Source organism: Oryctolagus cuniculus, chromosome 6, assembly GCF_964237555.1.
Source record: "Oryctolagus cuniculus chromosome 6, mOryCun1.1, whole genome shotgun sequence".
Taxonomy (NCBI): domain Eukaryota; kingdom Metazoa; phylum Chordata; class Mammalia; order Lagomorpha; family Leporidae; genus Oryctolagus; species Oryctolagus cuniculus.
In genome coordinates, this window is record NC_091437.1 from 54,363,616 (window position 1) to 54,384,071 (window position 20,456).

General features: G+C 38.4%; 1 protein-coding gene across 12 annotated transcripts in view; it reads left to right on the top strand.

Annotated features, from left to right (window-relative positions):
• Positions 1–20,456, top strand: part of TENM2 (teneurin transmembrane protein 2) — a 1,294,348-nt gene that overhangs the window by 559,766 nt on the left and 714,126 nt on the right. The gene's annotated exons all lie outside the window — the stretch shown is intronic.

A 20,456-nucleotide genomic window follows, 5' to 3' on the forward strand; every position in this document is an offset into this window, starting at 1 on the left:
CTACACCAACAGATGGTTTCTGTACAGGAACAGCTTTCCTTCCCTGCCCAGTCCTACAGACCAAGTTGTCTTAAGTTCCTTTGCAGTTTTTATATTTAGAAATAAGAAGATTGGGGTATGGTATCCGGGTGATGTTAACCCCTGAAAGATTCTTTAATCTTGTCATCACATGCATATTGATATAGTATGTTTTCTACCATATTAGAACCTGGTGTATTCACTTTCTGCACCTTGGAAAACCCTGTGTCTTTTGCGGGGTACAGAGCAAGTATCTTAAGCCTGGAGTGTCTGATACACACAGTAACAACACAGAGGGCACTCTAAGGGGAGTTTTGACAGGGGGAGAATCCAGTCCCTGAAAACAGTGAATTTCTTGGCACAATCACATCAATAATTGATTGAGTCTGTGGATTAGGACAAAAGTAAGTGATTGACTGGGTTAGCTTAAGAAGGTACAAACAACAGATTGAATTTTTTTAAAAAGATTTTTATGTATTTGAGAGGCAGAGTTACACACAGTGAGAGGGAGAGACAGAGAGAAAGGTCATCCACTCCCCAATTGGCCGCAACAGCCAGAGCTGCAGCAATTGGAAGCCAGGAGCCAGAAGCTTCCTCCGGGTCCCCCACTCAAGTGCAGGGGCCCAAGTGCTTCGGCCATCTTCTACTGCTTTCCCAGGCCATAGCAGAGAGCTAGATCAGAAGAGGAGCAGCCAGGACTAGAACCGGTGCCCATATGGGATGCCAGCACTGCAAGCAGAGGATTAACTTACTGTGCCACAGCGCTGGCCCCTAGATTGAAAGATAAGTTTTTCAAATTTTGTAATATGGTCTCTTAATTCTTTAACTCCAAAATTCTTCTCAGGCTGATAGAAAAATGCAAGGAACAAAGATTTCAGCATGCCTAGTAGACATTATTTGTGAGCTCTCTGAAGACCTGATCCCAAAATATTTGAATCAAATGAATAGAATAGAGAAGAGAGGGGTGGTTACTCTTGCAAAATTATGTGAATTCGCAAGCAGCACTATAACACATTTGTTAAACACGTTCATCACAAGAAAAATCTGTACATGTTCCCAGAGTGCTTTGCGGAGATAAGGCCCTAGCCATCTAGAATGTGTCTCAAAGCTGTGCTGCTCAGAACAAACTGCCAACAGTTTATAGTTCATACATAGAGAGGCCTGCAGTGTTTATAGACTTTTTAGTGTAAATTCACATTACCAGGACATTCATTATTTTTTACTAGGAATTCATTTTATAAAATTGTATGTAATGTCCACGACATTTACAAAAAATAGAGTTGCCCACACATACAACTTAAGTAACCCTCTTCTAGAAGGATTACAATTTTAAGGGATAAAGGAATAAGCATTAAAACAGGGAAGGGCTGGACAAAGGATTGAATGTGACTGTCCATGTGTAGGAGTGTATTTGCACACACAGTGGCAGCTTTGCTTCATTATGTCACTTGGTCTTCTAGGAGCTGTGTGGGGCAGGTGCTTCTTAGGCCCTTCCTTTTAGCCCAACGTGGATTTTCTCGCAAAATGGAAGTTATCAGCAGAAAGCCCTGATTTAAGTTTTTACTCTCTTGGCATCGATCCCGTGTTGGCAAAATGGACTCCTGATCCGTGAAGGAGGCTCCCTCAGATCCCGTGAGCAAGGAGCAATCCGGTGCCTTGCTCAAGCCCCATTCAGGTGGAGCCCAGCACCTGCAGCCTTCCTGTTTAGGAAATTGACAAATTTATAGCCCTGTCGCTGCCTTGCTTTCAGTGGGGAAGCGCGGCTTCTCTTCCAGCAAGCGGACTTAGATGTCTGTTTACTGTTTCCCTCACATGTGAGCACTGCTGGTGATGCACGTCGCAAATGGAAGTAATATCATTTGAAGTAGTCCCGCTAGAAGCCCAGGAGCAATCTAACTGCATTAACTCCTCCGTCTGAGTGGAGAAGGCTGAAGAGGGTACACGGCTCGACTGAGCTGAAGTGAAGAAACAGAGCAGCACACAGTCTATGATTGCAATAGCGCAGGCACCTAAAGAGGTTTCACTGACTGCTTTCAAATAAATGACACCAGGGGATCACAGGACATCTAATATTCTGTTTACAAATCTTGTTAAACATTGCAAGTGGCTGAAACAGTAGCTGTCTGTATTTTTGAGGGGATTATAATGTTTTTCCCCCTTTGTACCTCCTGGAACTATAGATAGCTGTTGCTTTATGTGTAAGAATATCCTGTATGGATTTCTCCTGGTGATTCCAAAGTTACATGGAATAACTGTGGGTTGTTTTTTTTTTTTTTTGTCTATTCTTCTCAAAAGCCACAGTCTACATTTTTTAATGAGTACACTGTCATTTCATTTTCCTAGCTTTATTTAGATATAATTGTCAAATAAAAAGCCCATGTGTTTTTAAATACTGTCTATAATGTGATATTTTGATATATATATATATATAATGAAATTATTGAATCAAACTAATTAACATATCCATCACTTTGTACTTTTGGCCAACAACACCTGCTCATTTACACACACACACACACTCACTCTTTACCCCATATCCCCAAGGAGTTCCTGGCAACAACTTCTCTCCTCTCCATTTCATATAAATTTATTTTTTTTACATTCTACATATAAGATAGATCCTGCAATATTTGTCTTTTTGTGCCCATCTTATTTCACTTGTTAGTGAATAAACTAAACCTCAAAGCTACTAGATTATTTTCATCTTATGATAATAAATAATGGCAAGTAAGTTACCTTAGAATTCAGACATTTCTCACTCCACACTTGAACTCTAATAAGCCCTATTACCTAGTATATTGTCTTTTCAGACTCAGTCATGCTGTGAATTAGATCGTGTATCTTAGGTATATTGAGAAAAAAGTCTCTCAGTATTGGTCATTTATTCAACACATCTTTATTTAGAATTTTCTCCAACAGAGCTGTTAAGCTGCCTTAAGTGATCACTGGTCTCATTCACTCTCATGGCCACACCAGGAAGTGAGATACGATTTGTTCTCCATTTCCAGGTGAAGAAATAGAATATTGGAAAAGTTAAGGAGCCAGAGCTATGGTGCAGCAGATTAAAGTCCCAGGCACCCATGCTGGCTGCTCCACTTCCAATAGAGCTCCCTGCTAGTGTGCCTGGGAAGGAAGTGGAGGATGGCCCAAGTCCTTGGATCCCTGTACCCACATGGGAAACCCGGAAGAAACTCCTGGCTCCTGGCTTTGGATCAGCTCAGCTCTGGCCATTACAGCCATTTGGGGAGTGAACCAGTGGATGGAAGACCTCTTGCTCTCTCTCTGTGTGTCTACCTCTCTCTGTAACTCTGTCTTTCAAATAAGTATAATAAATCTTAAAAAAAAGTTAAGTAACTTGTCTATGATCTCATTGAGACATTTGAAATTCCATGGAGTTTTTTTTTATATTACACATTTTCCATGAGGTTTTTGAAGGCCACTAGTCCACACTTGTTGACCAAAAATAATCTTATGATTCCATTTTCCGTGAACTTTTTGAAGTTCCCTCACCTATTTTGTAAACTGGTAGGTAATTTAGTTGATGTGTGAAAGGAAGATAAGGAATCATGGTCCCAAACTTGTTTTCGATATGTAACTAGTAGAAAGATAAAATATATACCCAGTAAGTAACAAGCAAGCTAGAGTGTGATATGGGATGTAATCTGAAGTCTTCCTCCTAGACCTAAAGTTCTATGACTTCTGAATTGAATGTTTAGGAAATCTTCTTCAAAGTGGTACACCAAGAACATAAACTCAAAGGATCTTGATTGTTAGAGATGAGAAACTAGAAGATTCCAGAAGAAAGGACAGGGAAGTTGAAAAATGGAAGTGTTTCAAGAAGATATGACTCATATGGAAGGGTTTAGTTGGAGATACGGTGGTCATAGTAGTTTTAGGAAGATTTCTTCCAGAAGTTTGGGTAAAAGAGATTCAGGCAGAAGCTTAGGAAGGACACTACATGCATAGCAGCTGGCCAATTAACTCTTGCTCTTGTATAGCAAAAATGTAACATAGCTTGGGATGTAGGGCATAGAAATGACAGGGGAGATCCAATAGAGAGTACATGAAGTACTGGAAAGAACAGAACTTGATGGCATGTTACTGGAGTCAAGCATACTGGTTCTTCTCTAGTGTTTAAACCCTACTTCTGTACATGTCAGACTCATCACCTTAGATGAGCTGTTGAAGTTCTCAGAGATTCAAAGCAGCAACAGACCTGGGCTGCAGGCTGCTAAGAAGAAGGACACATTTGGAGTTGAACAGAGCATTAGTTTGAAGATAAAAGCTAATAAATAAAGATGTCACCTACCAATGGTGTCAAAACGTTGATAAAAACAATAACGATTGTTTACTCAGAGGTGAATGAGGATCACGTAGTTGTATCAATGACTAAGAAAGGCAAGTTCTCAGAGGCTAAGAATTCTTGTAACACACTGTGGCATAGCACTCAGTCGGATAGAGAGAAAATAAAAGTCATTCCAGGTGAGGGTTCTGGTGTGCGCTAGGCATGGAGACAAGAATATTCACTGTGCATTTCAAAAATCATAAAAACCTCTTTGATGGAATGTGAGAAGGTAAATCTCTAATAGGAGGTTGAGGGCCTTTAGAAATTTCTTTGAATATGCAGATTTAGCAAATAAAAATGCATGATGCACAGTTAAGTTTCAATTTCAGGTAAACAACACAAAATTCTTTCAGCATCCATGTGTCTCAGAAACTGTATTTTTATTATTTTTCTGAAATTCAAATAGAACTGAGTGTCCTATGTTTTGTTTGGCAGCACTATGTTGAATACTACAAGAAAGCAATTGGAACTTAATTTTTAGAACTATTTGAAGCATATTTGAGATATGGAAGTGTATTTATAAAATGATTTTTTATGATGAACAGTCACATGTGCAGGATAGAAGAATAGCTGTGATGGTCAAGGATAGCACTGGTCAAAGCCTGCAGGATTTGCTCTTCAATCTTCGTGTTGCTGTGCTGCCCTGTTACGGCAATTGTCCTTTATTCTTGATGTCATCTGTATCCTCAGCAGAACACCTGAAGACTGAACAGGAGTCCTTTGAACCTAGTATTTTTCATGTCTTGAGGTTAAAATTCCTCTTTGACATGATTCCTTTTCTTTTTTTTCTGTCTTTGGCACTTCATGGACTGTTGTTAACATGGCATTTCTAGGTTAAGTGAAATAGTCATTTCTCTGAGATGAAAATAGTTGCCTGCTTTTTCTTCAGTGGTAGAGAACTTGTAAAATCCTGGTTTAGCTAACTTTCCAGCCTCCTTTTCTGCTTGTCCTGCTCTGTTTGTCTCTCGCATGGTCCCAATAAGGAGTCGATAGGGTCCAGGACTGAAGTTACTGGTGTCCGGGATGGGAGAAGATCTACTCACTTGGCATTCTAGCCTTTCTGGCACTGAAGTAGGAAGGTAGAGTTACTAAAACTCTCTTCCCCCTCTTCTTCTCACAGTTACAGCATGCATATCAGAGGCTGGGGAATTTTGTACACAACTAACAAGGAGAAAAAAATCTTAACAGAGTTGATCCTGGTGATGATGCATGATGACACATTTTAAAAAACGCACCAAGCCCTCCTTTAGGAATATCCAGTGATAAGTGGAAAAAAAGGAAAAAGAAAAAAAAAACTAAAAACGGTGTCAGGTAGAAGATACAATACCTTAGCATAGTCTCGGAAGACTGAGATTAGGCTGTGCTTTGGTTTGAAGGTGTCTCCTTGTATTAAACTTAGTCCCCGTTGTGGTGAGATCCAGAGGTAAAGCTTCTGGGGAAATAATTCAGTCCAAATAGTTCTACAGTCATGAGTGAATTTATACCTTATGATTTGTGTCCAAAGAAACCAGGTTAGGCCCTTTTGCCCTTCTACCTTCTATCGTGTGAGAATCACTCCCAGTGGACAGAGCAATAAGGTGTCATCTTGGGAGCACAGAAGATGACCTTTGCCCACCACTGACCCTATTGATGTCTTGATCTTGGACTTCCCAGCCTTCAAAACTATGAGAAACTTTTTTTATTCTTTATAAGTTGCCTGTTCTGGGGAATTTTGGTATAGCAGTGTAAATGGACTAAGACACGTCAAGAGAATCAAAGCTCACAAATGTGAGTCACGTAGCCATAAGCTCAATCTACCCGTGACTACACAGGGTCTTGGCCAAGGTCTCCAAGAAGGTAGTGAATGATGAGTTTGGAGAGTTGGATTATCTATGATTTTAATGCAGAGCTAGGAAACAGGTAGATAAAACTCTTCACTTGTTTGCCTTCAGACTTAGGGTTGTTCAGAGTAGGTTACTTCACAATGAGAATGATAGGGCAGTGTTCAGTATGTTGCATGTGCTCAGTAAACACCTTTGAGCAAATGAATGAAAGGATTTTGAATATTTTGACCAATATTTCTTCACTTCCAAAATGTATACAGCTATGTTGTCAGGAATAAATGACACACTCTATAAAGTGTATCTGTTACAGTGTCAGTTGCAGAGTGATGGTCACCTTTGTCAAGGTGTGCTTAGCTGTATTTCAAAGCATTGTGTCAGTACTCAGCCTTTGATATGAAAGCAAGATAAGCTGACTAAAACTGTAGAAACTAAAAGTGTAGAAATATGAGCCTAATCTATCAGGAATCGCATGATGATTTTTTCTTCTTGAAACAAAAGAACACAAGACCCTAAGCAGAGGCCACAGCTTCCACCTCTGGCACTGATGAGAGATGAGTATGCACCTTTAGCAACTCCGAGGGCCTGTGTCCTTTTCTATATTCCCAGGCACTTTGCAGATTAAAGTCACGGGTGCTCCTTGGAAAATGGTGCTATTACATTCCAGGTGGGTGACATTAAGCTTGAATGTATGGGATGAAGATTATTTCCCTCAAAATAGAGACTTTGTTGACAGTACAGGTGGACATCAGATGATTCAGATGGTAGCATACCTTTTAATACACTTCTTGCAGAAAAATAAGTGATGATTAAAAGCCATGATATTTGAGCAATAAAGCAAGCAGCTTAAACTTCAAGGGAGGAAGGGAACTTTTCAAGCAATGCAGAATATGGGGCACTGTAGGATAATGGAAAACTGTAGGAGGCAGTACTTCTAGTCAACCCTCTGTCAGTTTGTGTCTTCTCTCATTGGAAAATGGGACAATTAGACCAAAGATAGCTGACAGCAAAGATTTTTGGCAAATGGCTTCTGGGTGAATATCCTGTTTCTGTGTGATACCATAAGGCAGAATCCATTAGATAAATGAACACCAAATATGAAAACACAGATATTGTTGTAAAGGTGATTTCAAATAATTGAGACACATTTATTCTTTTTTTAAAATGCGGTACAGAATGCAACTGGAATTGTAAGCTTCATCAGGTAATTTGAACTTGGTACAATTTAAGTAGGCTCATTTGAGCAAAGGTCAGAGTATCTTTCATTCCCCAAGTTCAGCCAGTCAGCCCATTGGGTTGTTCCATGATGTCTTAATAGGCTGTGATTCCATTTGACTCATTTTACAGTAAGTGAAAGAGTAAAGTCTGACATATGACCTTGTCTAAACAAGATAAGAGTCGGAGAACTCAAGGGGCTTCCATATCCTTGGAAACTCATGACTGGTGCATAGGGAGATTACTGATGCCATAAACGGGAGTGTCAATTTGTAAAGTCAACAACAGGAGTCACTGTGCACTTACTCCTCATGTAGGATCTCTGTCCTTAATGTGCTATACATTGAGACTGACTTTTCTCATTTACTTGGTGCTTGCAACAGTTGAGGGCCTTGAGAGCACTGTGAATTTGAAGCCAAAAGCCTGTTAAGTATCAGTACTTACAGTATATTGATGCTTTGCATCTGGTAGCTAACCTGCTACCTCAAAGACTATAGGAAGAGAATTCCCATAGTAAAGGGCTGCATCGGCTTAAATGACCTTACCCTCGTATGCCAGCTTTGAGTAGAAACTTTTAGAAGCAGGTAGACTAGTTTTTCTATCAGTTGCAGCTTCCATAGGTGTCTGGGACTAGAGCACATGACTGATTTTATAGTGGAAGGAGATAACCATGCTGGAGAAGCAGGAGTCAGAAAGATACCTGGGCTCTCTCTAGTCTCAATGTGTTTTGTTCTGGTTCTTGGAACTTTCCCTTCATTATGATTTTCATAATCTCGATCAGCATTATTATAATCACAAAATGTCAGCCTAAGAAAGTGATAATCTCATTGTCATTATGTTTCAATGTCACCTTTGTCAACTTGTGCTTAGCTATCATTTCAAATTACTGTATCAATGCTGTAATTAGATATAATTTGTGATAGGACCAGCATTCACAGGTGAGTAGTTTTTTTAGAAAAATAAAATCTCATGCCAACTGAAATAGTTTATTATTATAGGTCTTTTCTTTCAGAGCCAACTATGTTTAATGTAGGCTTTCAGTTGAGAAATATTCCAAATCAAAATGTTACACTCTAAGAATACAGCATGACTTAATATTTGTGATTTGCCTATTACAGTCTGGGTGTGAGTATGAAGCACTGAAATGTCTTTCATGTTCTCCATAAAATTTTTTATTAAGATGGCATATGGAGGTTTTTAAAGACTGTCCTCATGCATGCAATTAATACAATTCAAATGTCTCTCTTTGACTAGTCAGTTCCTTATTGAAATGGACTATTCTGTAATGATTTTAGTCTTTCATCGCACAGAGGCATAGGTTTAAAATATTTTCCATTCTATTAAGTTTTCTTTTAAACCAAGATAAGATTAAGGTGTAAGAGAGAGAGAGAGAGAAGTGAGGATTTGTAGAAAGGATTTTTACCTTCTCTTAGAGAAAGAAGAGGCCTCAGTTAAAAAGTAGGACTGGCTGATGAAGCATCAAAATGATTCATGAAATATGACATCTCTCTAACATTGAGGAAAAAATATTCTCCTTCATTGAGTGCTTTCTTCCATATGCAAAATATTGACACATCCTTATTATATTAAACAAAAGCCTTCATTCAGAGAGATAAGTTTATAGAGCTGTTGGTATCATGTGATCTTATTAATATTTATGAAATATGATAATAATATGGAAAGGGGGAACTGGAATACAGCCCTATCTTTCTAGGCCCTATTCATTTCAGCTTCAAAATGTTTTTTCATTTCACACATCAGACGCTAATTAGCAAATATCTAATTAGTGTTAGAAGATTAATCGCTCATGGGAGTTGTTGAGGCTTTGAGCGTTCATGCATGCAAAAACAGTGCCACTTTAGGTGCATTTGTTAAGGTACAGTAACTTTAAGTGATACAACTTTTATTTTTCTTTGAAAAAATTTTAAATTACAGCAGCGTAGTAAATTTAGGCTCAAGTGAAAAAGAGAACAGAGAACCCACAACTGAAAGATAAAAATGACAGCATTGAGAGCTGCATATTGGATCCAACCACCTAATGTTAGGTAAGGACTTGCTCTGTTTTAGGCACAGTGGGCAACCCTCAAAGGATTCAGAGAATCAGACAATGCAGATAATTTCACATGTTTAGGGGATTACTACGGGCGTTTGTTTGAAAATGAAGACCTTAGGGGCAAGATTCAGCCAGCCACATGTGTATCTTTGTACAGCTGTAAATTTAAAGCATTTTTAAAATTTTTAAGTGATTGGAGGAAAATGAATGAAGAATGATATTTCACGACACATGAAATTCAAATTTCGGTGTCCATAAAAAAACAGTGTTTTTGGCACATCGTCATACTTAACTTGTTTCAGTACTGTCTATGACTGCTTTGAGGCTACAGTGGTAGGGTTGGGTAGCTGTGACAGAGACCATATGGCCTGTAAAGCCCAAAATATTTACTCTGTGGCCCTCTGCAGGAAAAAATTTGCTCATATCTGAATTAAAGCCAAGTGCCTTAGTGCAGCAGAGCAGCTTTAGAAGTCAAGTAGACCAGTATCAGTTGTGTAATATGTTACCTGTGTGACTTTGGCAGGTGATTTAAAATGTCTAAGATTCCATACATTGTAATGCTGAAACTCTTCATGGATGTGTGGACAGTGAATCTTCTAAGAATTAAGTGGAGGGGCCAGCACCGTGGTACAGTAGGTTAATCCTCTGCCTGCAGTGCTGGCATCCTATATGGGCGCCGGTTCTAGTCCCAACTGCTTCTCTTCCAATCCAGCTCTCTGCTATGGCCTGGCAAAGCAGTAGAAAATGGCCCAAGTGCTTGGGCCCCTGCACTCACATGGGAGACCAGGAAGAAGCACCTGGCTCCTGGCTTTGGATCAGCGCAGCTCTGGCTGTTGCGGTCATTGGGGAGTGAACCAACGGACAGAAGACCTTTCTCTCTGTCTCTCCCTCTCACTGTGTGTAACTCTACTTCTCAAATAAATAAATAAATAAAAATCTTTTTTTTTTTTTAAAGAATTAAGTGTAATTACCTCACCTGATACCTGACTCAGAGTAGATCAGCAGTGAAAGTTAACTGCTCTGGCTTCCATCCCTTTCTAGATAAAAATAAAGTTAGGTTTCTTTATTCTCTTTTTCACCTTCCTCATAAAGGTTCCTAAACAGAAGGGTGAGTGGCCCAGAGTTGGGGGCTGTCTCGTTTACCACTCACTTTGTGAATCAGATGGGGAATGGAATAGATACTGAACTAAAATTGTCTTGCTGGAGATTTTCTACCTGTAATCTTATACAGTTTCCCCATCTTGTCCCCAGATAGCCTTAAGCATCAGTTCTCCTAGTAAAACTGAAACAAAGTAAGTACCCAGGAAAAATTTGTTGTTAATGCAGCCACAATGATGTTGTTCTTATATTTTTACTCATAAAATTCTTTTTATACCAAATTCCTATTTACAATTCATAGCTGTCAGATCTATCATTTAAGTACACACATATTAAATTTATTGACTATATCCTGCAGAGTTAATGATGGGTAACTCATTAAATGCCACAGGGAGCCTGTCTTTTACACATAAAATTTGATGTTTTTTTAAAAGGTGAGGTGTTTTCTCAAGGGGAATTTGGAATAAATTGAAAATTTTTAAAATTGCTCTACAAGCTGAAAAACTTCTGCGTTTCAGAGAAGCAGGCATTTGAATGAAGACACACACACACACACACACACATACACACATTCAAACACACTCAACCACCCTCAACCACCAAACTCCAGTGATGTAAATAGTAGCATTGGGTTGTACAATCATTATATCTGCATTGAAATTCAGTTATAATTCACATCGCTTTGTACGTTCTTCTGAAACCAGTCTGCAAACTACAAAAGGGATTTAAAGTGAGGTTTAGACAGAAGATATAATGGCTTCTATTTAATCTCTTTGTTGACTGCCTCTGATTAATTCATTTTCTCTGAAACAATGTGCATTAGGAAAATATTTTGAAATTACATATATTTTGGTTTTTATATTTTTATTTTATCAGTATTTTATACTGATACAAAGTTAGTAATTTGAGGAGTAAAATAACAGTCACAGGGAAAACATAACCACACACCCTGAAACACTTTACCAGCTTTTAAGAGACAAAGAAGGAAAGAAGCAGAAAAGGATGATAAATGCAAAGGCAAAACTTGGTCCCAAAAAGCTTCTTCATATTGAAGAGAAGGCACTGTCAACTGGGAGATAATTGTAACACAAAACCATCTAGAGCCTCTTTATCTGTTGCCTGGCCCCAGGAGCTCACTTTTGGGTGTTTCCTTGGTGTGTGTGTGTGTGTCTGTCCATTATCTGAGTAAGAATTCCTAGGAATTAGGGTGTTAGTAACATATACAGATGACTGGGTCATCGTCTTTCTGGCTCCATCTGAATCTCTGGGGAATCACAGCTGAGAATCTGAATGTTATTGAGCTCAAGTGACTTCTTTTTAAGATGTCTCTTTTAAAGATTTATTTATTTTGAAGTCAAAGAGAAAGGGAGGGAGGGAGGGGGGAAGAGGAGGGGGAGAGAGAGATCTTATCTCTGCTGGTTCATTCCCCAAATGATCACAATGGCCAGCACTGGGCCAGGAAGAAACCAGGAGCTGGGAGCTTCATCCAGGTCTCCCACATGAGTGTCAGGGGCCCGAATACTTGAGCCGTCTTCTGCTGCTTTTAGCCATTAGCAGGGAGCTGAGTTGGAAGTAGAGCAGCTGGGACAAAAACTGACACCTCTAGGGGATGCTGGCATCACAGGTGGTGGTGTTACTGCTACGCCACAATGCCCAAAGATTTATATTCTTTATTTGAAAGGCAGAGTGGATGGAAGGGAGGAGAGGGAGAGAGAGAGACAAAAAGACCCCATCCTCTGGTTAACCCCTGACATGTCCACAATATCCAAGGCTGGGCCTGGCCAAAGCTAGGTGCACAGAACTCCACTTAGTTCTTGAACATGGATGACTGGGACTCAAGCATTTGATCCATCTTACACTGCTTTTCCAGGTGCATTAGCAGGGAGCTGGTTCAGAAGTAGAGTAGCTGGGACTCAAATTGCATCTTAACTGTGTGATGCCAGCTTTACAAGAAGCAGTTGAACCTGCTGCACTATGAAGCCAGCCCCCTCAAGGGACTCTTAAGCACCTTCAAGTCAGAGAAAAATATCCCTGAATCATGGCCAAATATGAAACATTATCAGTTGTTTGCTTCCTCTGCAGATGTGTTGCATTGTCTTCAACTGTTCGTATGTACATGAAGACATCTGTCATGCATTTTTGTTTTTCCCCAAACAAGCACTCTGTGTTTGGCTGCCATTATATTTTCTGATATCTTCAAATGCTTTTTGCAGTGGAAATTCAGATTTTGTAAAGCCAATAATGAGTTATAAGTCAGAGCACAAGATGACCAGAATAATTTAGTGTCACAATTGTTTCTTACTGTGGATTAAACCACGTCCAAATTCAGGAGCTTGTGTGTCACCTGAGCAGTTGTTCTGATGGACTCACCTGGGATCTGTCATGTTACTGTCCTCACTACCGAGCTTCTCTGAAGCATGGGTGGTCTGCAGCAGTAATTCTTAAAGTGTACTCGCTGGATCAGCTTCCTCAGCCTCACCTGGGAACTTGTTAGAATCCAAGTTCTCTGACATGATCCTAGGACTACTGACTCAAAACCTCTAGTGAAGGAGACCATTAGTTAGCTTTAGTAGGTCGCCCAGATGATTCCAATTCTTACAATGGCTTTGGAACTCGGGTTGAGATTGCTTTGGTAGGGAGGGACACCTTGCTGCTCCAGTGGTTATCCTAGCCTGAGGAAGCTCCAGTGGCTGCACTGCTGGCCAATTGGGTGGAAACAAGTTCAAAGTTCTCTTGGAATCTTGGCCTAGAAATTGCCCAATGTCATTTGTAACACATTCTGCTGGTGACAGAAAAAATCACATGCATGACTCCCCATCAAGGAGAAGGAAAATAGGCTCCTTCGTGTTGACATAAATGGCCGATTCCCATTGTGAGTGATTTCAGTTTAATATTTTCACACTGATTAATAATAGAATAGACTTAATGCCTTTTTCTCACCAAGAATCCACATTATGTTGCTAAAGAAATTTCTTTTTCTATGCATAATATCACGCCTATAATATCGGTTTGATGGGGCAGCCATAACAAAATAACAGAAGTTGAATGGATTGACACAAGAGAAATGTATTTCCTCACAGTACTAGAAGCTAGAAGCCCAAACATCAAGGTATCAGGGGACCAGGCTCCCTTTGAAATTCAAGAGGGAAAATCCTTCCCTGCTTATTTGTAGCTTTTGATCACTTGCTACAAATTGTTGGCGGTGGTTCTGGTTTGTAGCTGCACCACTCCCATCTCCGCTGCTTTTATCATGCAGTGTTCTCTTCATGGGTCTCTATGTGATACAATCCTCTTGAATCTTCATGACCTTTAAAGAAGACCCCCGTTTTGCCAAGGGATCACCCTAATTCTGTATCCTTGTTTTCATTTAACTAATTATACCAGCAATGGCCCTGTTTGCAAATAAGGTCAATTTTTGAGACACTGGGAGTCATATCTTTTGTGGGTTACAGCTCATTCCACAACATCTGCCTGGATTCCAATTATACTGCCGATTATATTTTGATGTTTAAAATCATGGAGTGAGTGTGTACTGGCAGGAAGGGTAGATTCCAGGCACTTTACTCACCCCTGAATTCACCACATGGTTGTGTATGCATGACATCTGGTGTAAATATGTAAATATGTATATAATATGTGTATATATATGCATACATGCATACATATATGTATATATAAATCATTTAGTGGTATTCTAGACCTGGTATCCAGAGAAAATTGTTAGCATGGAATCTGATATTTATGTATGCTATGATCGAAGTCACTCAAGATGGTGTCTTTCTCAGCTGTGAATTTTATAGTATTCTTTTACATAGCATGGAAATCAACAGTGCCATTTAACATAATAATACCAGGGATACCTTTAAAATACAGTGCTACAGAATGAAAATATTGATAGCTGTGATGCTGCAATGGGGTATCAGTTATTTCAAATGAGTAAAGGGATGTTTCACATGATCTTCCCTGAAATTTCTCAGAGCAACATTTATGTTTCTCGTGTAGTAAAACTTTGGCTCTTAGAACATTTAGCCATGTCTGTCTATGTGTCATTTATAACTATCTGTATGTATGTATTCATTCATTCATTCATTTATCCATTCACTCAGTATGTGTGCTAACCTCTGCCCACATAGAGCTGCTATGCCACAGGGAGATGTAAAATTTTTAAATATAAACATACTGCATAAAATACAATTTGTGCAAAGGAATGTGCTATGAAAGATTACATGTATAGTTGGAGAGAAAATGAATACTTATCAAATAACCCTCTACATTGTATGAAAACATGTAAGTATTTTATGTAGTTTTGTCTTTCTAATTTAGTAGTACACGCATGTCTCACCTCCAACATTGATACAGTGTTTGTTTGGTGCTCTTTTCCAAGTCACTGGAATTTTTTTCTAATGTCACCTTTTGAACTAATTGTGACTGCTGACATAGTATGAAGAGCATAGGTGTTGAATTCTGAGAAACCTGGCTTTGAACTGAGGCATGGATGTCTGGTAAATTTCTCTGTCTGAGCTGAGTGCATGCCTCCATTCACCAAGGATAGTAATACCTAGCACTTAAATTGTCCTGAAGCTCATGTGAAGTGATATGTGTGACATGACCAATCACAAACCCCTGGGGTAAGTGCTTCACACATATTTGTATGTGTTTTTCTCGGTAGTTTCATTCAGAAAGTTTAGTGGTTTTGCTAGTCTTATAAAATGGACATTTATAAAAATAGTCTTATGAGGACATATCAAAGATTCTCTCCTATAAAATGCAAATCACAGAAGCAACCACACATACTAGATGTCTGACATGAATAGCATACTTTTGCTAGATAAACACATTTCCAAAGAGCTCCAATTTTTATGGTTTCCAGATGAAGAAAACAGTTATAGTTAATTTTTACATCTCTAAAACAGTATGGCTTTCCATTGGTGCATTGTGCATCACATACAATAAAAGGGCATTAACATAAACCATTTAAACTCAAATCTGATTTTTGCTTTCACATAATATTTATGCCTTTCTGCTTTTATGGGTATAGCCAAAGCTTGTGAACCTTTGCAAAGCCTTATTTGAATACTCTGCATTAAGTCTGCATTTTATCTTCCTAATTTGGGCATACCAATGTTAATTATGTCCGCTGCACAGCCTGCTGAATGAGGTTCCCTGTCATGCCCTCTATGGGTTAAATTATGACCATGCGTGTAGACCAGACAAGTCAGATATACCAGCGATAGCAATAATATTAATAAGGAATAGCCTTGGTACTGTATATAGGATGCATCTCAAAGTATGGTAATAATGACTTGCAAATAATAACTATCGGGAAAAAAGTCATTGGATGAATATTCCCTGGGAAACACCACATTCAATGTTCAGAACACTGGCATGATTTAGAAAATAGACATTATCAGCATTTACAGATGGGGAATTGGAGACCCACAGAAATTAAGTAACATCCAAATTCATGGGCTAGAAAATGGTGAAGCAGAGATTTGAACCCCATTATTCTTGCTCTGAGGTTTTACATTTGCATGCAGTATAGACCACCAGATGGAGAAATATAGGTCTAAGTGACTGGTATCAATTGGTAGGACTAGATATAGAATGTCCACTTTTCAGAATTTTATAAATTATTAGAAGTGAATGCCTGACTTGTAAAATATTTGTGTATTGAATGAGTCATTGTCTATTGGAATTATCTCCCATAAGTGGCATAATCTTCCCAGGAGTCTTAGAATGTGAACTTGGTACTGCTGACGTTTCCATCTCTGACCTGAAAGGAAATCTTTATTTAAGAGTGGAGTCTGGTGCTTCAGTTAGCTGAGATCTTCCCTCAGTGACTAATGCTAAGTCTTTGCTAACTGCTGAACTGAACATTTAAGTGACAGAAGGTTGCACAGAAGGTAAATATTCTTTGAGATGTAAGCCTAAACTAGGATGGAGCGGGTAGGATTGATTGTGAATGGGTGCCTACATTTGATAGTCTCAAGATTTAGATGTCCTACCCAGAGATGTTGGCAGAGACTGCAGTTCAAAAAGGGAGGGGGGCATTCTTCAAAGCAGAAATAATGACAAGGAAGCATCAAGTATACCATGGTCTTTTGGCTTTCTTCCACACACAAATGCTAAACTAACTTCTCTTTCAACTTCAGTGTGCAAAGTTATAGCTTAGCAACCTGGAGCCATATTTCTCTCCCATTCGCCATCACTGCCACCTCAATAATCATTTGAGTACAGAGATTCCACTTTGCTCACCTTCCACATGGCAGACACGTCACTAGCACTTGATCTGTCCCTAACATGTAAGCCAGAAACCCAGATTCATTCTGCACAGCCTTGAGCTTGAAGTCTACTTCTATGAGAAGAACAGCATCTGTTTGCCAGTGGTGTTTTAATTGGAAAATTTGCTTTTTGGTATCCTTAAGAGATGTGATGTGTGAAGAAAAAATAATGGTTCTAGCATTATTAATGCTTCTGGGCCACAATTGGGTTTTGGGAATATTTTGAAATATTTAGCTTAGTTCTTTCCCCCACCTTTTCAATCATAGTGAAGATTCATGCCAAAACACAAACTATTTTGGCTGCAACTGTGGAACAACAATACAATAAATAGTAGAGCTGTCAAGAACTGTAGTTTACATACTTTGATCTTTTGTTTCCATTTTTATTTTAATTAATTTTTAACAGTTTCAGTGTGATTTGTAGATAGAACTCTAAGAATGTAATGATAGTCCCCTCCTCCCTCTCTTCCTCTCATCCTCCTTCCTTTTATCTTTATTTCTTTCTTTCTCTAAGTTTTCGAGAAAATATTTTAAATTCACATTACATTAAAAAGGTTTAATGCTTCACTGAATAAGAAGTTTAACATGTAAAATGCAAAAGTGATCCTGGTTTAGTGGAAAATAGACAACAACTATAAACAAGAATTGAATATAGAAATGTCCCTTTCACCCATATATAGGGTTTTTTTTTTTTTTTGGTCAATTAGCCATTCATAATTTTTCAATTAAACAGGACCAGTGACAATGTAACATCTAAATATTTCCTGTGTAGTTATAATATAATAATTAAGTTCATTTAGACTTTAAGCCGTTTCCTTGATGTGTGATAGAAGTGGGAGAGGCCTTATATCTGGTCCAGTGCCACACGGTTACAATAGAGACTAATAGTAGTCTTTTATAATATTCCCTAAGACCTAAGCAGATGAAAATACTCACTAAGCTTGCTTTTGCTTTGCACTCTTAAATTACTTCAATTTTTCTCTTTCATCATATTTCTGACATATTCTTCCAATTTATGGGGCAAGGAGAATGGTAGAGGCCAGCAGAGGAATATTGGCATATATTAAGATCACTTATGGCAGATCAGAAACTTACACTCAGTTCATCACAGTGCTTTCCCAAAGCAAATCAAGGGATGTTCCCCTAAGTAATTATAAAACAGGTTAAAGGAATAAGGACTCTGGTCATTCATCGATTCCTGATTTTTATTCCCAGACTTTTTCACTCCCCGGGATGAGAGGTTTGAGAGAATAGATACATTTGTGGAATGACTAGAATAATTTTACCCACCTCGGGGATTCAGTGAGTGTTTAATACCATAAAGGACTTTGAGATAGTCAGATGAAAGGTGCTTTAGAAGGCAGACATGATTACTGGATTAGAATTTCAGAGAGTGAGAAAGGAGTCTTTTGTGTTGACAGGTTTTTTTTCTTACTCTTTTTACAGTCAGTCCTGTTGCGGTTTAAAAATTTTTTCCCTACCAATTTTTTTAATTTCAGATCATGTCCTTGACTCGGTACTGCTCTCGTGAGAAGGAATGCATATTGGTGTAAACTGTCTAGTTCCTTTTTGCATGTTTTTTTTTAAATATGCATTTAGCATCTTTGAATTCACAGAGCTAATTTTCTTCACTCCCAATGGTTGAAATGTTTGTAAGTAAAATAGAATCACCTAGGGACAATGTTCTTTAACTTTGTGTTTATTATGTGTCATGTAGGCATACATAGGCATGTGTGTGTGCATATTCATGCAAGCACACACACACACACACACTCACACACTTTCCTTTATCGAATAGTTTGGAAACCAGACTAATTTTATTTCATTCTCCAAAGGTTGCCATAATATCATTAATCTCCCTCAGCCTTTAAAGATGGCCTCCTGCCATATTCTGTCAGAAAACAAGACATAGGCCATTTACTTTAAATACCTAAAAATAAAAATGCTGAGTCAAATGGTCTCTCTCTCACACACACACACACAAACATGCATGCACAGAGCTTTCTAATGTATTTTGCTATTTCTGGAAATCTATGTGCACTGGATGAGAGGAGCGATAGACCTTGCAATTTGAGAGTGAAATGTTTTATTGTATTAGTTGTAAAAATTCTTTAGCTATTACAATAAGCAATGCTAGTTAATAATCCTGAGCACGGTAGAGCAGCCTAGAGGAGTCTGTGAACTACAAGAATGGACTCCTAATCCTTTGTAGTAGAATTCTCCTTTTCCTTTTTCCCACTTGGATCCTTTTCGGCCTCTTCTTTCTAGACGTATCTCTCACCATTGCAACTATACTAATAACTTGGTTTGTGGTGGTATTTCACCTCACTCTGCCATAGCAGAGTGATCTCCTGGACTGTGCCAAGGAATGGATATCAACATATCTTGAGTATGAAAAGACTGAAGTTAACATGAATCTCAAAGTGATAAGCATTGATTTCAAGACATACCATCAAAGCATTCATGCAAATTTTGTCTTATGCAAAAACTATGCATGAATTTCAAAATTTTTGTGCCAAAATAAACTTAACTTTCAGTTCAATTTTCTGTTAACTTTTTGAGTTACTTTCATACTGTATATAGGATGCTTCCCACATTAATCATTAAATACACTATATCTAGGATTCTTAAACTTTACAAGTCTTATGGAAGTATGTGTATCCTAAAAATAAAATGTTGGCTTCAAAATGAAAATAAAATTACAAAATCCAAATTAATTAAATTTAAATGAATATCTACTGAGTACTGAACCCAACATTATGTCAGCTTGTGAATTGCTGGTCCAGCCAAAGAGGAATCAGATATTTATCTAATTCTTAGCTATCATATTTATATATATATATATATGTATGTATATACATATATATATGTATAGCTTTAACATGGAAGGGGTGAGGCTTTTCAAAAAGGTGCAGCCGAGAAATAATGAGGTCCTACAATGTCCCTCTTCAAATAAGTTTTATTTACCAATATCACAATCATGACAACTTAGATTTGACATATCTGTGTGATACATTTACAAAGAGGACTCCCCACCACTTAACAGCATGGGTGGTATTTTATCACACACAGTAACTTTATGATGTGCTAGCTGTTTTTGTCAGTGTGAATGTATTTCCTTCTGCTTTCCCTCTCCACTAAAAAGTTGCAGTGAGCCGACTTTGCTCCATTATTCCTTGGTGCATTCGTGGGCTCCTCCTTCAAAACTATTGCCAGGTGTTTGCATCTTCCCTGAGTAATCTCAGGCATTTTCCTTTGAATGAAAATGGCTCACTTGGAGGGTTGTGAAAGGCATATCCATGTGGAATTGAGAGGATTTTGTGTTGCGATGTGGTGAGAAAGCGTGCCAGAAATTGCCTGTTTCAGGCTGATGATGCAAAACTAGACATCTGTTAAATTAACATCTACCTAACGTTTTGCCTTCAGTCAAATGCATTTTTTAAAAAATTAAATCTCTCCCACTCTCTCCTGCTTTTTTTTTTCCCACTGTCAAAACAATCTGTCACAAGATATTTAATTTCTGTGTAATGGGTTACTTAAAGAAATCAGCATATGGTGCAGTGAATATACCTACCTATGAGCTCCCGGCAAATGTACAGGCTGCTGGTTTGCTCTTCTCCTGAAGC